This window comes from Ooceraea biroi, chromosome 13 (assembly GCF_003672135.1).
Source record: "Ooceraea biroi isolate clonal line C1 chromosome 13, Obir_v5.4, whole genome shotgun sequence".
Taxonomy (NCBI): domain Eukaryota; kingdom Metazoa; phylum Arthropoda; class Insecta; order Hymenoptera; family Formicidae; genus Ooceraea; species Ooceraea biroi.
In genome coordinates this window covers 1,197,878-1,211,156 of record NC_039518.1, presented here as the reverse complement: position 1 = coordinate 1,211,156, position 13,279 = coordinate 1,197,878, and the positions used below count along the sequence as shown (strand labels likewise).

At 37.9% G+C, this 13,279-nt stretch overlaps 1 protein-coding gene across 1 annotated transcript in view; it reads left to right on the top strand.

The window, feature by feature from the left end:
* The window catches only part of LOC105287386, a 130,715-nt gene that overhangs the window by 2,315 nt on the left and 115,121 nt on the right, over window positions 1-13,279 (top strand). The gene's annotated exons all lie outside the window — the stretch shown is intronic.

Below are 13,279 nucleotides of genomic sequence, written 5' to 3'. Positions count from 1 at the left end.
CGCTTTTTCCGTCTGCTGACCTCTCTCTCTCATTCTCACTCTCCGCCTGACGCTCTTTTCGCCTCGCACTCCTCGCCTGGCGGTTGTGATCTCTGTCTCTCTTTTTCTCTTCCCCCCTCCCCTCGCTCCCAGATCCTCCATCGTCACGTTGCACCGCGCGCGCTGCGACGGATGCTCGGTCCACTTCCGAGTAGGCAGGTATTCGTGCTCGTCTGCAAAGGTCGGATAGGTGTCGAGGCGTGCGTCATTCGCATCAAAAAGCGGTAGCAGCACTGGGTACTATCCTAGTGAGTTTGCTGAACAACACAGCAGACACACATATACCGTACAGAAAGAAAGAAAGAATCGAGGCGACTTTTGAGAAACCTGAAGAACTGAAATTAAGATCGGATCAAGACGTTTTGTAAAGCAGCTTCTTTACATTTCTGCGTTGCTGCATGCGGAGAGATGCTGCGGCGAATTCATTTATCATTTTTATTGAAAACAGATTCATGTGCACAAAAAATCTATTCACGAAAATATACACGAGTTGTAAACCGTGCGTGACAAGTTTTATTCTCTCCATGGATGTAAGAATTACTGGATGGAGTGTAAAGTACTGTTGTAGAAGAGGGGAATGAATCCTGAAGAGTGAGGGGAAATCGCTATTGTGGCCATCTTGGTTGTTCATATATATAGCACATAATACACCCTCAGAAAGGATTTCTGATAACAAGACGAAAAATATTCTTGACTAATTTAATCGTATTACAAGTATAAAAATATGAAAATAAAACAATTTTTAATTTAAATCAGTAATTTCTATTCTTCTCTCTCGAATTAAATAAGATTGTCTTACTGTCTTGAGACAAGAGTAACACATACAAATTTATGCTTATATATTCTCGTATGTAGAATAATTTGATATTAGCGCCACTTTATAGTAGGCTTTGTCCATGTCGACGCATCATTTTCTCACGGTCGCTCGTTGACTCGGCGCTCCTGCGTCCTTTATTCGGATAAAACGGCCAATATTTATGTGTTGCAATCTAAAATCGGGAAAGTGTTTCTGTTATTTACAATGAATAAGTGCAATACTCTACAAGAAATATTAAAAGATATGGAAATGTAAGTAAGTATATACAATATACTTACTTGAGAAATAAGATTCGAGATAAGACATTTCCATATCTTTTGCACTTATTCATTGTAAATAACAGAAACACCTTCCCGGTTTTCGATTGCAACACATAAATATTGGCCGTTTTGTGCAGATTCTACAAATTCTCTTAGAAGAATAGAATAAGATGTCTTTTAGATCTCACGATATTCTTAAATCAAGAATATTTTGAACCTGCTACAAATTTGTATCTAAATCCTTCTAAGAAAATTAAAGAGATAGCACCAAGATTATTTGAATCTAGATTTTCGAATTTTCTAGTCAAGATTAAAATATGCTTCTTTTCAATAATAAATATGATTGTCGCTATAGCGATCTTATTTTATGATAGATTAAAGAGTAATAGCATTAAGTCCAGAAATCTTTTTTGTGGGTGTAGCGAGAGGGTTGACAAACGTCGTGTACCAGTTATAAAAGACACTGGTCACGTAAACTATGTCTAAACAAAACAGGAGGACAAAACAGTTTAATCAAACGAGCTTGGAGTTATGATCGATGCCAATGGTAAGTATGAAAATGAAAGGCCAAGTGATAATCAATGATTACATCGCGATTAATCCGTGCACCCTCAGAAAGGATTTCTGATAACAAGACGAAAAGTATTCTGGACTAATTTAATCGTATTACAAGTATAAAAAATATGAAAATAAAACAATTTTTAATTTAAATCAGTAATTTCTATTCTTCTCTCTCGAATTAAATAAGATTGCCTTACTGTCTTGAGACAAGAGTAACATGTACAAATTTATGCTTATATATTCTTGTATGTAGAATAATTTGATATTAGCGCCACTTTATAGTAGGCTTTGTCGATGTCGACGCATCATTTTCTCACGGTCGCTCGTCGACTCGGCGCTCCTGCGTCCTTTATTCGGATAAAACGGCCAATATTTATGTGTTGCAATCGAAAATCGGGAAAGTGTTTCTGTTATTTACAATGAATAAGTGCAATACTCTACAAGAAATATTAAAAGATATGGAAATGTAAGTAAGTATATACAATATACTTACTTGAGAGATAAGATTCGAGATAAGACATTTCCATATCTTTTAATATTTCTTGTAGAGTATTGCACTTATTTATTGTAAATAACAGAAACACTTTCCCGATTTTCGATTGCAACACATAAATATTGGCCGTTTTGTGCAGATTCTACAAATTCTCTTAGAAGAATAGAATAAGATGTCTTTTAGATCTCACAATATTCTTAAATCAAGAATATTTTGAACTTGCTACAAATTTTTATCTAAATCCTTCTGAGAAAATTAAAGAGATAGCACCAAGATTATTTGAATCTAGATTTTCGAATTTTCTATTCAAGATTAAAATATGCTTCTTTTCAATAATAAATCTGATTGTCGCTATAGCGATCTTATTTTATGATAGATTAAAGAGTAATAGCATTAAGTCGAGAAATCTTTTTTGTGGGTGTAGCGAGAGGGTTGACAATCGTCGTGTACCAGTTATAAAAGACACTGGTCACGTAATCGCGTAAACTATGTCTAAACAAAACAGGAGGACAAAACAGTTTAATCAAACAAGCTTGGAGTTATGATCGATGCCAATGGTAAGTATGAAAATGGAAGGCCAAGTGATAATCAATGATTACATTGCGATTAATCCGTGCACCCTCAGAAAGGATTTCTGATAACAAGACGAAAAGTATTCTGGACTAATTTAATCGTATTACAAGTATAAAAAATATGAAAATAAAACAATTTTTAATTTAAATCAGTAATTTCTATTCTTCTCTCTCGAATTAAATAAGATTGCCTTACTGTCTTGAGACAAGAGTAACATGTACAAATTTATGCTTATATATTCTTGTATGTAGAATAATTTGATATTAGCGCCACTTTATAGTAGGCTTTGTCCATGTCGACGCATCATTTTCTCACGGTCGCTCGTCGACTCGGCGCTCCTGCGTCCTTTATTCGGATAAAACGGCCAATATTTATGTGTTGCAATCGAAAATCGGGAAAGTGTTTCTGTTATTTACAATGAATAAGTGCAATACTCTACAAGAAATATTAAAAGATATGGAAATGTAAGTAAGTATATACAATATACTTACTTGAGAGATAAGATTCGAGATAAGACATTTCCATATCTTTTAATATTTCTTGTAGAGTATTGCACTTATTTATTGTAAATAACAGAAACACTTTCCCGATTTTCGATTGCAACACATAAATATTGGCCGTTTTGTGCAGATTCTACAAATTCTCTTAGAAGAATAGAATAAGATGTCTTTTAGATCTCACAATATTCTTAAATCAAGAATATTTTGAACCTGCTACAAATTTGTATCTAAATCCTTCTGAGAAAATTAATGAGATAGCACCAAGATTATTTAAATCTAGATTTTCGAATTTTCTATTCAAGATTAAAATATGCTTCTTTTCAATAATAAATATGATTGTCGCTATAGCGATCTTATTTTATGATAGATTAAAGAGTAATAGCATTAAGTCGAGAAATCTTTTTTGTGGGTGTAGCGAGAGGGTTGACAAACGTCGTGTACCAGTTATAAAAGACACTGGTCACGTAAACTATGTCTAAACAAAACAGGAGGACAAAACAGTTTAATCAAACGAGCTTGGAGTTATGATCGATGCCAATGGTAAGTATGAAAATGAAAGGCCAAGTGATAATCAATGATTACATCGCGATTAATCCGTGCACCCTCAGAAAGGATTTCTGATAACAAGACGAAAAGTATTCTTCACTAATTTAATCGTATTACAAGTATAAAAAATATGAAAATAAAACAATTTTTAATTTTAATCAGTAATTTCTATTCTTCTCTCTCGAATTAAATAAGATTGTCTTACTGTCTTGAGACAAGAGTAACATGTACAAATTTATGCTTATATATTCTTGTATGTAGAATAATTTGATATTAGCGCCACTTTATAGTAGGCTTTGTCGATGTCGACGCATCATTTTCTCACGGTCGCTCGTCGACTCGGCGCTCCTGCGTCCTTTATTCGGATAAAACGGCCAATATTTATGTGTTGCAATCTAAAATCGGGAAAGTGTCTCTGTTATTTACAATGAATAAGTGCAATACTCTACAAGAAATATTAAAAGATATGGAAATGTAAGTAAGTATATACAATATACTTACTTGAGAAATAAGATTCGAGATAAGACATTTCCACTTATTCATTGTAAATAACAGAAACACTTTCCCGGTTTTCAATTGCAACACATAAATATTGGCCGTTTTGTGCAGATTCTACAAATTCTCTTAGAAGAATAGAATAAGATGTCTTTTAGATCTCACAATATTCTTAAATCAAGAATATTTTGAACCTGCTACAAATTTGTATCTAAATCCTTCTGAGAAAATTAATGAGATAGCACCAAGATTATTTAAATCTAGATTTTCGAATTTTCTATTCAAGATTAAAATATGCGTCTTTTCAATAATAAATCTGATTGTCGCTATAGCGATCTTATTTTATGATAGATTAAATAGTAATAGCATTAAGTCCAGAAATCTTTTTTGTGGGTGTACATCTATTTTCACGTCCTATCGTGATTTAAGACATCGCGTGGAGAATTCTAAATTGTAGTAGTGAAAAGTAAACCTACAACATGCCGGATTGCGTACAAATATACAAATATACCGTGATATTAACCGTCATCGCCATCTTGGTTGTTCATACCCTCTCTGCCCCTCTGGCTTCACCCCCGCGGACATACACTCCATCCAGTAATTCTTACATCCATGATTCTCTCTTTCTTCGGCGAATCTCCTTGGAGAATATGACGTAGCAAAGAGTAGCCTGCCCGAAATTGTTATCGGCATTTAGCAATCCCGTTTCACACGCGACCCTTAATTCACGTTTTACAGCTCTCTGATAAATACGTCTCTCGCGAAGGTCTGGAAGATGTTTGTCGTTTTAAATTTAGACACGTGTAACGTACACTATAACTCATGCGGGGCGGAGAGTCGAGCGTGTCCTTTAGCCGCATGGCACAGAACGATATTTTCTAGCTGCAGTAACCGCGTGTGTGACACCGGTGTACTCCTCGGCTTTTCGCGGTACCGAGCGAGCGGGCGAGCGACGTTAACGATCTAATCGAAGAAATTGAATCGAATCGAGGAAGCAAAGGGGGTAATTCGCTTAATGGACTCGTCGCGCGATTCAAGTGCATCCAGCCATGATCGCGCTTGCGTTTCATTTCGTTCATCACGGAAATTACATAGAGAGGGAGAGAGAGAGAGAGAGAGAGAGAGAGAGAGAGACAAGAGGGGCAAGACAGAGAAAGAGAGAGAACACAATCTCGTAATTCACGGCCCACGTTTCTGGTCAGACCGCTGTGTGGCCAGTGTCGCAGTGGCGCAACAGGCGTTTCGGTGCGAATTCCAAAGCCAAGTCGCCAGGGCGTGGAACCGAGGCTCAGGCGGTTCTGATTCATTCCGTTCCATCCGCGTTCATCGTCGCCTCGAATTTAGACCAAGCAGCCTTCAAACTTCTGCTTTATGAATGCTGCTGCTACTGGTTGCACCGACCCTTCGCGGGCAGAATAGCGGTTCGCCGAAACGCCTTTATTTACGTCGACATTGGCCCCTCTTGTTCGTCTTCGTCTCTATCTGGCTTCTGCAACGCCCGCTTTGCTTCTCTCACAGTGTCTTTTCCGTTCTCCCTTTGCCTTTCCTCTCCGATGCAGCGCGAGAGATGATGGTGAGATTAATTTTTCTGAAATGATATCAATTCATATCTTTCTCCCGATTTTCGTTCTCTTTCTGCTTCCGACTGTACGCCGCTTCTTTCCGTGTTGACTTTTGCTGAAACGAAACGAGCCGGTATTCTACGAAGCTCGTTCGCAGAAGTGTGTCTGCATTGCTCGGAGGCGACGACTTACAAGGAAAGGTTTTTAGGTGTTACACTCGGATTTCAAAAATTTTTGCATGCAGGTAGGGAGGTCCCCAAATAGAAGAAAAATTATAAAAGTAGCGGCCCAAATGCATATTTGCGCGCTACGTGCGCAATTTTCGACGTTAGGTTAATTACTCAAAAATGCCATTTCCAATCGAATTCTTTACATTTTTTATTTCACCTAATGCACAACGCTTGAAAAAGAAATCAAAACCAAAATTAAAACTGAAGGAATTAAAAACCTCCCTTGACCAGATCTTTTATGTCCTCGTTATGGATTCTGATCAATTCTATTTAAAGTCGCATACAAGAAATCACGCAGAAAGAGCAACCTACGATTTGCGCAACGTACAATTATTCCAAATTGTGTGCATTGGCAGTCGCAGTAAAAAATTAAAAAAGTTACGATGCAAATACCATTTTTGAGCAATGGGCCTTTTATACGCACTGTGCTCGCGCGGCACGAGATTACACTAGACGCTCGTATTTTCTAAACACACACAAGTACACACACGCACACAAAATTATTCAAAGCAATATAAATGTGCATTAGGTGAAATAAAAAATGTAAAGAATTCGATTGGAAATAGCATTTTTGAGTAATTAACCTAACATCGAAAATTGCGCACGTAGCGCGCAAATATGCATTTGGGCCGCTACTTTTATTTTTTTTCTATTTGGGGACCTCCCTATCTGCATGCAAAAAATTTTGAAATCCGAGTGTAACACCTAAAAACCTTCCCTTGTTAGACTGAATCTCTTTTTAAGTAGAATGGACCGGGGCAAGTGGTGCGAGCTGGTTCCGAGATTAATTCAAACGTAGGCGCTAGATAGAGCGATAAACGGAAAGAAAACGGAGTCCCGAGTTACTTTTCCTCGAAGCAGCCGATACCCGAGAAGACGAGGCTTGTTGAATCTGTACATTCAAGTACAGACCTAAATATGTCTATCGAGTCTTTCGTTTTAATGTTCGCTCTGGTCAACTTGTTATCGATCCATCTAACTAGTCTTCCTTCTTGATCTCGTCTCGCTCTGTAACAGCATTTGATTAAAAAAACTATGTGCTTTACCTGCTGTTCTCGTTAACGCTTTTTGCAAGGGTTTGCTATATATCCTACCTTAATTAAACCCAGCTATAGTCTCCTCGTACTAGTTTTTTTGTGTCACTAACACACTTTAACTACGCGCGAGTACATCAAAGCATTGATGGGAAAATTCTGATCTTGCGAGGTGAGCAACGCTATCAAGTGGATTCATTGGAGATTAACAATCGAGATCAGCTGGCTCGTGCGTACTCGAGTCGGACGACTAAGCTGCGCTCGAATAAAATGCTCGCGCAAAAGTTGCATATACTTTAACACGAGTCAAAGCAAATAATGTCATGAAGTGATGACACGCGTCGCACTGTCTTTCATTGTTGTCCAATTTATATTTGAAATGAGAACATGAAATAGATAGATAGATAGATAGATACGTTTATTTGCGTCCTGGGACAGGTCCCCTGAAACGCTAAGCTTCACATATTACATGGCATAGTACATCTTAACTTTCAACTATCAAGCGGTTAGCTGATATATAATTTATACAAAACGAAGTAAAGATAAAAATATGGTATAATAAAACGAATGAACAAAGAAGAAAAATAAAAATAAAGATACATGCGTAAAAATAAGAGTGAATATAATAGATAGATAGTGAACGCAAACTTGTATTCCGTAATTATTTATTTTTATGAAAAAAGGTGTGTATTAATATTTACAAAGATATTACCTGAACGTGTATCTCCGCTCTTCTTGTTAGACGATCTCAATTGTATAATGCAAGCGCAATCAATTGTCAGTCACTCGATGAGCAGACACGAGTACCGCAGTGTTGCGGAATGGATATCGCGACAGATAACGTAGGAAGCGACACAGAGTTATCAGCAGGAAGTATCGCGCGCCGCTTCGCTCCTGCCAATTTGATAATGACGCCTGCGCGATCCCGCCATCGGAGATATTGCACGAGTCGCCGAGCGCAATTGCGCGATTGTCGTGCGACGCGGGCTGCGGAACGGCTCAATTTCGATACCATCTTCCTGACGAGAGCGCGCGAATCCGTGATTGTCTCTCCTGCTCTCTTCCTCTTTCGTCTCGTCGCTGAATAAAAGATTATCCTCGGCGATTGAGGTCGCCGTGCGAAGTCGACAGTCGACCGAATAGGAAACAATTAAAGCTAATAAGATGCGAGGCGCCGATGCGGCGCGATTGGTAACGTAGCTACGCATGTTGGGTGATTATCGGTACGACGATGATAACCGCGCGTTCATCCCGCGGATGTGGATAAATCACGTGGAAGTATGGAGCTGCAGTTGTGTCAGAAGAGTGGCATTCGAGGATATCGGGGTGTGCGGGTATTCGGTCAATCATAATTTAAAAAGTGTTAATGCGCCCTTCGTAATTATTGGGTTGGCCAAAAAGTAATTGCGTTTTTTTTATATAAATAAAAGGCGAATGTTTCATGGGAAACAAAAACTTTATTAAACAATATATTGTCCATTTTGTTTGATTATCTTTTGCCATTTTTCAGGCAACTTCATGATTCCGCGCTCAAAACAGTTCTTATCTTTTTCAGCAAAAAACAATTCCAACAACGATTTGATATCCTCATCAGCAGTAAAGGTTTTACCATTCAAGACGTTTTGCAAAGAACGAAACGAATGGTAATCTGATGGTGCCAGGTCTGGCGAATATGGTGGATGTGGTAACACATCCCATCCAAGCTGCAACAATTTTTCACGAGTGACCAAACTTGTACGTGGTTTAGCGTTATCATGGTGAAACGCAACACCTTTGCGATTCACCAATTCTCGACGTTTCTGTTTGATGGCATCGTTTAATTTATCCAGTTGACGACAGTATACGTCTGAATTAATGGTTTGATTCCTTGCAAGCAGCTCAAAATACACAATACCTTTAAAGTCCCACCAGACTGACAGCGTAATCTTTCTTTGGTGAATATCTGCTTTTCAAGTGCTTTCAGCAGGTTCATCACGATCTTTTTCGTTTGACGTTGTTGTAGACGATCCATTTTTCGTCGCCTGTTATCATACGTTTCAAAAATGGATCATTTTCCTCACGTTTCAAAAGAGAATCGCAGACGTCAATACTCTTAGTGAGATGAATTTCTTTGAGCTCATGTGCTACCCAAATATCGAGCTTACTAATGTATCCAAGTCGTTTTAAATGGTTTTCAACACTCGATTTCGATATGTTAAGATTCTCGGCAATCTCTCGTGTCGTTAAACGCCGATTGGAATCGATCAGTGCCTTTATTTTGTCATCATCAATTTCGATTGGCCTTCCTGAGCGTGGTGCATCTTTCACATTAAAATCTGCAGATCGAAATTTAGTAAACCAATTTTGACACTGCCGCAGTTTTAAAGCATCTTCGCCATATATTGGGTTGGCCAAAAAGTAATTGCGTTTTTTTTATATAAATAAAAGGCGAATGTTTCATGGGAAACAAAAACTTTATTAAACAATATATTGTCCATTTTGTTTGATTATCTTTTGCCATTTTTCAGGCAACTTCAAGATTCCGCGCTCAAAAAAGTTCTTATCTTTTTCAGCAAAAAACAATTCCAACAACGATTTCATATCCTCATCAGCAGTAAAGGTTTTACCATTCAAGGCGTTTTGCAAAGAACGAAACGAATGGTAATCTGATGGTGCCAGGTCTGGCGAATATGGTGGATGTGGTAACACATCCCATCCAAGCTGCAACAATTTTTCACGAGTGACCAAACTTGTACGTGGTTAGCGTTATCATGGTGAAACCAACACCTTTGCGATTCACCAATTCTCGACGTTTCTGTTTGATGGCATCGTTTAATTTATCCAGTTGACGACAGTATACGTCTGAATTAATGGTTTGATTCCTTGCAAGCAGCTCAAAATACACAATACCTTTAAAGTCCCACCAGACTGACAGCATAATCTTTCTTTGGTGAATATCTGCTTTTCAAGTGCTTTCAGCAGGTTCATCACGATCTTTTTCGTTTGACGTTGTTGTAGACGATCCATTTTTCGTCGCCTGTTATCATACGTTTCAAAAATGGATCATTTTCCTCACGTTTCAAAAGAGAATCGCAGACGTCAATACTCTTAGTGAGATGAATTTCTTTGAGCTCATGTGCTACCCAAATATCGAGCTTACTAACGTATCCAAGTCGTTTTAAATGGTTTTCAACACTCGATTTCGATATGTTAAGATTCTCAGCAATCTCTCGTGTCGTTAAACGCCGATTGGAATCGATCAGTGCCTTTATTTTGTCATCATCAATTTCGATTGGCCTTCCTGAGCGTGGTGCATCTTTCACATTAAAATCTCCAGATCGAAATTTAGTAAACCAATTTTGACACTGCCGCAGTTTTAAAGCATCTTCGCCATATATTGGGTTGGCCAAAAAGTAATTGCGTTTTTTTATATAAATAAAAGGCGAATGTTTCATGGGAAACAAAAACTTTATTAAACAATATATTGTCCATTTTGTTTGATTATCTTTTGCCATTTTTCAGGCAACTTCATGATTCCGCGCTCAAAAAAGTTCTTATCTTTTTCAGCAAAAAACAATTCCAACAACGATTTGATATCCTCATCAGCAGTAAAGGTTTTACCATTCAAGACGTTTTGCAAAGAACGAAACGAATGGTAATCTGATGGTGCCAGGTCTGGCGAATATGGTGGATGTGGTAACACATCCCATCCAAGCTGCAACAATTTTTCACGAGTGACCAAACTTGTACGTGGTTCTAGCGTTATCATGGTGAAACACAACACCTTTGCGATTCCCAATTCTCGACGTTTCTGTTTGATGGCATCTTTAATTTATCCAGTTGACGACAGTATACGTCTGAATTAATGGTTTGATTCCTTGCAAGCAGCTCAAAATACCAATACTTTAAAGTCCCACCAGACTGACAGCATAATCTTTCTTTGGTGAATATCTGCTTTTCAAGTGCTTTCAGCAGGTTCATCACCTGCAATCTTTTTCGTTTGACGTTGGTGTAGACGATCCATTTTTCGTCGCCTGTTATCATACGTTTCAAAATGGATCATTTTCCTCACGTTTCAAAAGAGAATCGCAGACGTCAATACTCTTAGTGAGATGAATTTCTTTGAGCTCATGTGTACCCAAATATCGAGCTTACTAATGTATCCAAGTCGTTTTAAATGGTTTTCAACACTCGATTTCGATATGTTAGATTCTCAGCAATCTCTCGTGTCGTAAACGCCGATTGGAATCGATCGTGCCTTTATTTTCATCATCAATTTCGATTGGCTTCCTGAGCGTGGTGCATCTTTCACATTAAAATCTCAGATCGAAATTTAGTAACCAATTTTGACACTGGCAGTTTAAAGCATCTTCGCCATATATTGGGTTGGCCAAAAAGTAATTGCGTTTTTTTATATAAATAAAAGGCGAATTTTTCATGGGAAACAAAAACTTTATTAAACAATATATTGTCCATTTTGTTTGATTATCTTTTGCCATTTTTCAGGCAACTTCATGATTCCGCGCTCAAAAAAGTTCTTATCTTTTTCAGCAAAAAACAATTCCAACAACGATTTCATATCCTCATCAGCAGTAAGGTTTTACCATTCAAGGCGTTTTGCAAAGAACGAAACGAAATGGTAATCTGATGGTGCCAGGTCTGGCGAATATGGTGTGGTAAAGGTAACACATCCCATCCAAGCTGCAACAATTTTTCACGAGTGACCAAACTTGTACGTGGTCTAGCGTTATCATGGTGAAACGCAACACCTTTGCGATTCACCAATTCTCGACGTTTCTGTTTGATGCATCGTTTAATTTATCCAGTGACGACAGTATACGTCTGAATTAATGGTTTGATTCCTTGCAAGCAGCTCAAAATACACAATACCTTTAAAGTCCCACCAGACTGACAGCATAATCTTTCTTTGGTGAATATCTGCTTTTCAAGTGCTTTCAGCAGGTTCATCACGATCTTTTTTTGACGTTGTCCGTTTGACGTTGGTGTAGACGATCCATTTCGTCGCGCTGTTAATACGTTTAAATATGGATCATTTTCCTTCACGTTTCAAAATTGAGTTAATCGTCAGACGTCAACTCTTAGTGAGATGAATTTCTTTGAGTCATGTGTACCCAAATTCGAGCTTTACTAACGTATCCAAGTCGTTTTAAAATGGTTTTCAACTACTCGATTCGATATGTAGAGATTCTCAGCAAAATCTCTCGTTGTCGTTAAACGGCCGATTGGATCGCATCGGTGCCTTTATTTTGGTCATCATCTAATATTTCGATTGGCCTTCTGAGCTGTGGTGCATCTTTCAATTAAAATCTCAGATGCGAAAATTTAGTAAACCAATTTTGACATACTGCCGCAGTTTTAAAGCATTCTTCGCCATATATTTGGTTTGGCCAAAAAGTAATTGCTTGTTTTTTTTTATTATTAAATAAAAGGCGAATGTTTCAATGGGAATACAAAAACTTTATATAACAATATATTGTTCCATTTTGTTGTTATTATATCTTTTGCCATTTTTTCAGCGCCTAACTTCATGATATCTCGCGCTCAAAACAGTTCTTATTCTTTTCAAGCAAAAAACATTTCCAAACAATATTTCAGATCCTCATCAGCAGTAAAGTTTTTACCATTCAAAGACGTTTTGCAAAGAACGAAATAGCGAATGGTAATCTGATGGTGCCAGGTCTGGCGAATATGGTGGTTGTGTAACATCATGTAACACATCCCATCCAAGCTGCCAACAATTTTTCACGAGTGACCAAACTGTACGTGGTTTAGCGCTTATCATGTGTAAACTCCATCACCTTTTGCGATTCACCTATTCTCGACGTTTCTGTTTGATGGCAATCGTTAATTTATCTCAGTTGACTCGACTATATACGTCTGATTAATGTTGATTCCTCTTCGCAATGCAGCTCCATAAATACACAATACTTTAAGTCCCACCAGATACAGCAAATCTTTCTTTGGTGAATATCTTGCTTTTCAAGTGCTTTCAGCAGGTTCATCACGATTCTTTTTCGTTTTGACGTTGTTGTAGACGATCCATTTTTGTCGCGTTATCATTACTTTTCAAAATGGATCATTTTCCTCCAGCGTTTCCAAATAGAGATCGCAGACGTGCAATACTCTCTTTTTTAGTGAGATGAATTTCTTTGAGCTCGATTGTACCAAA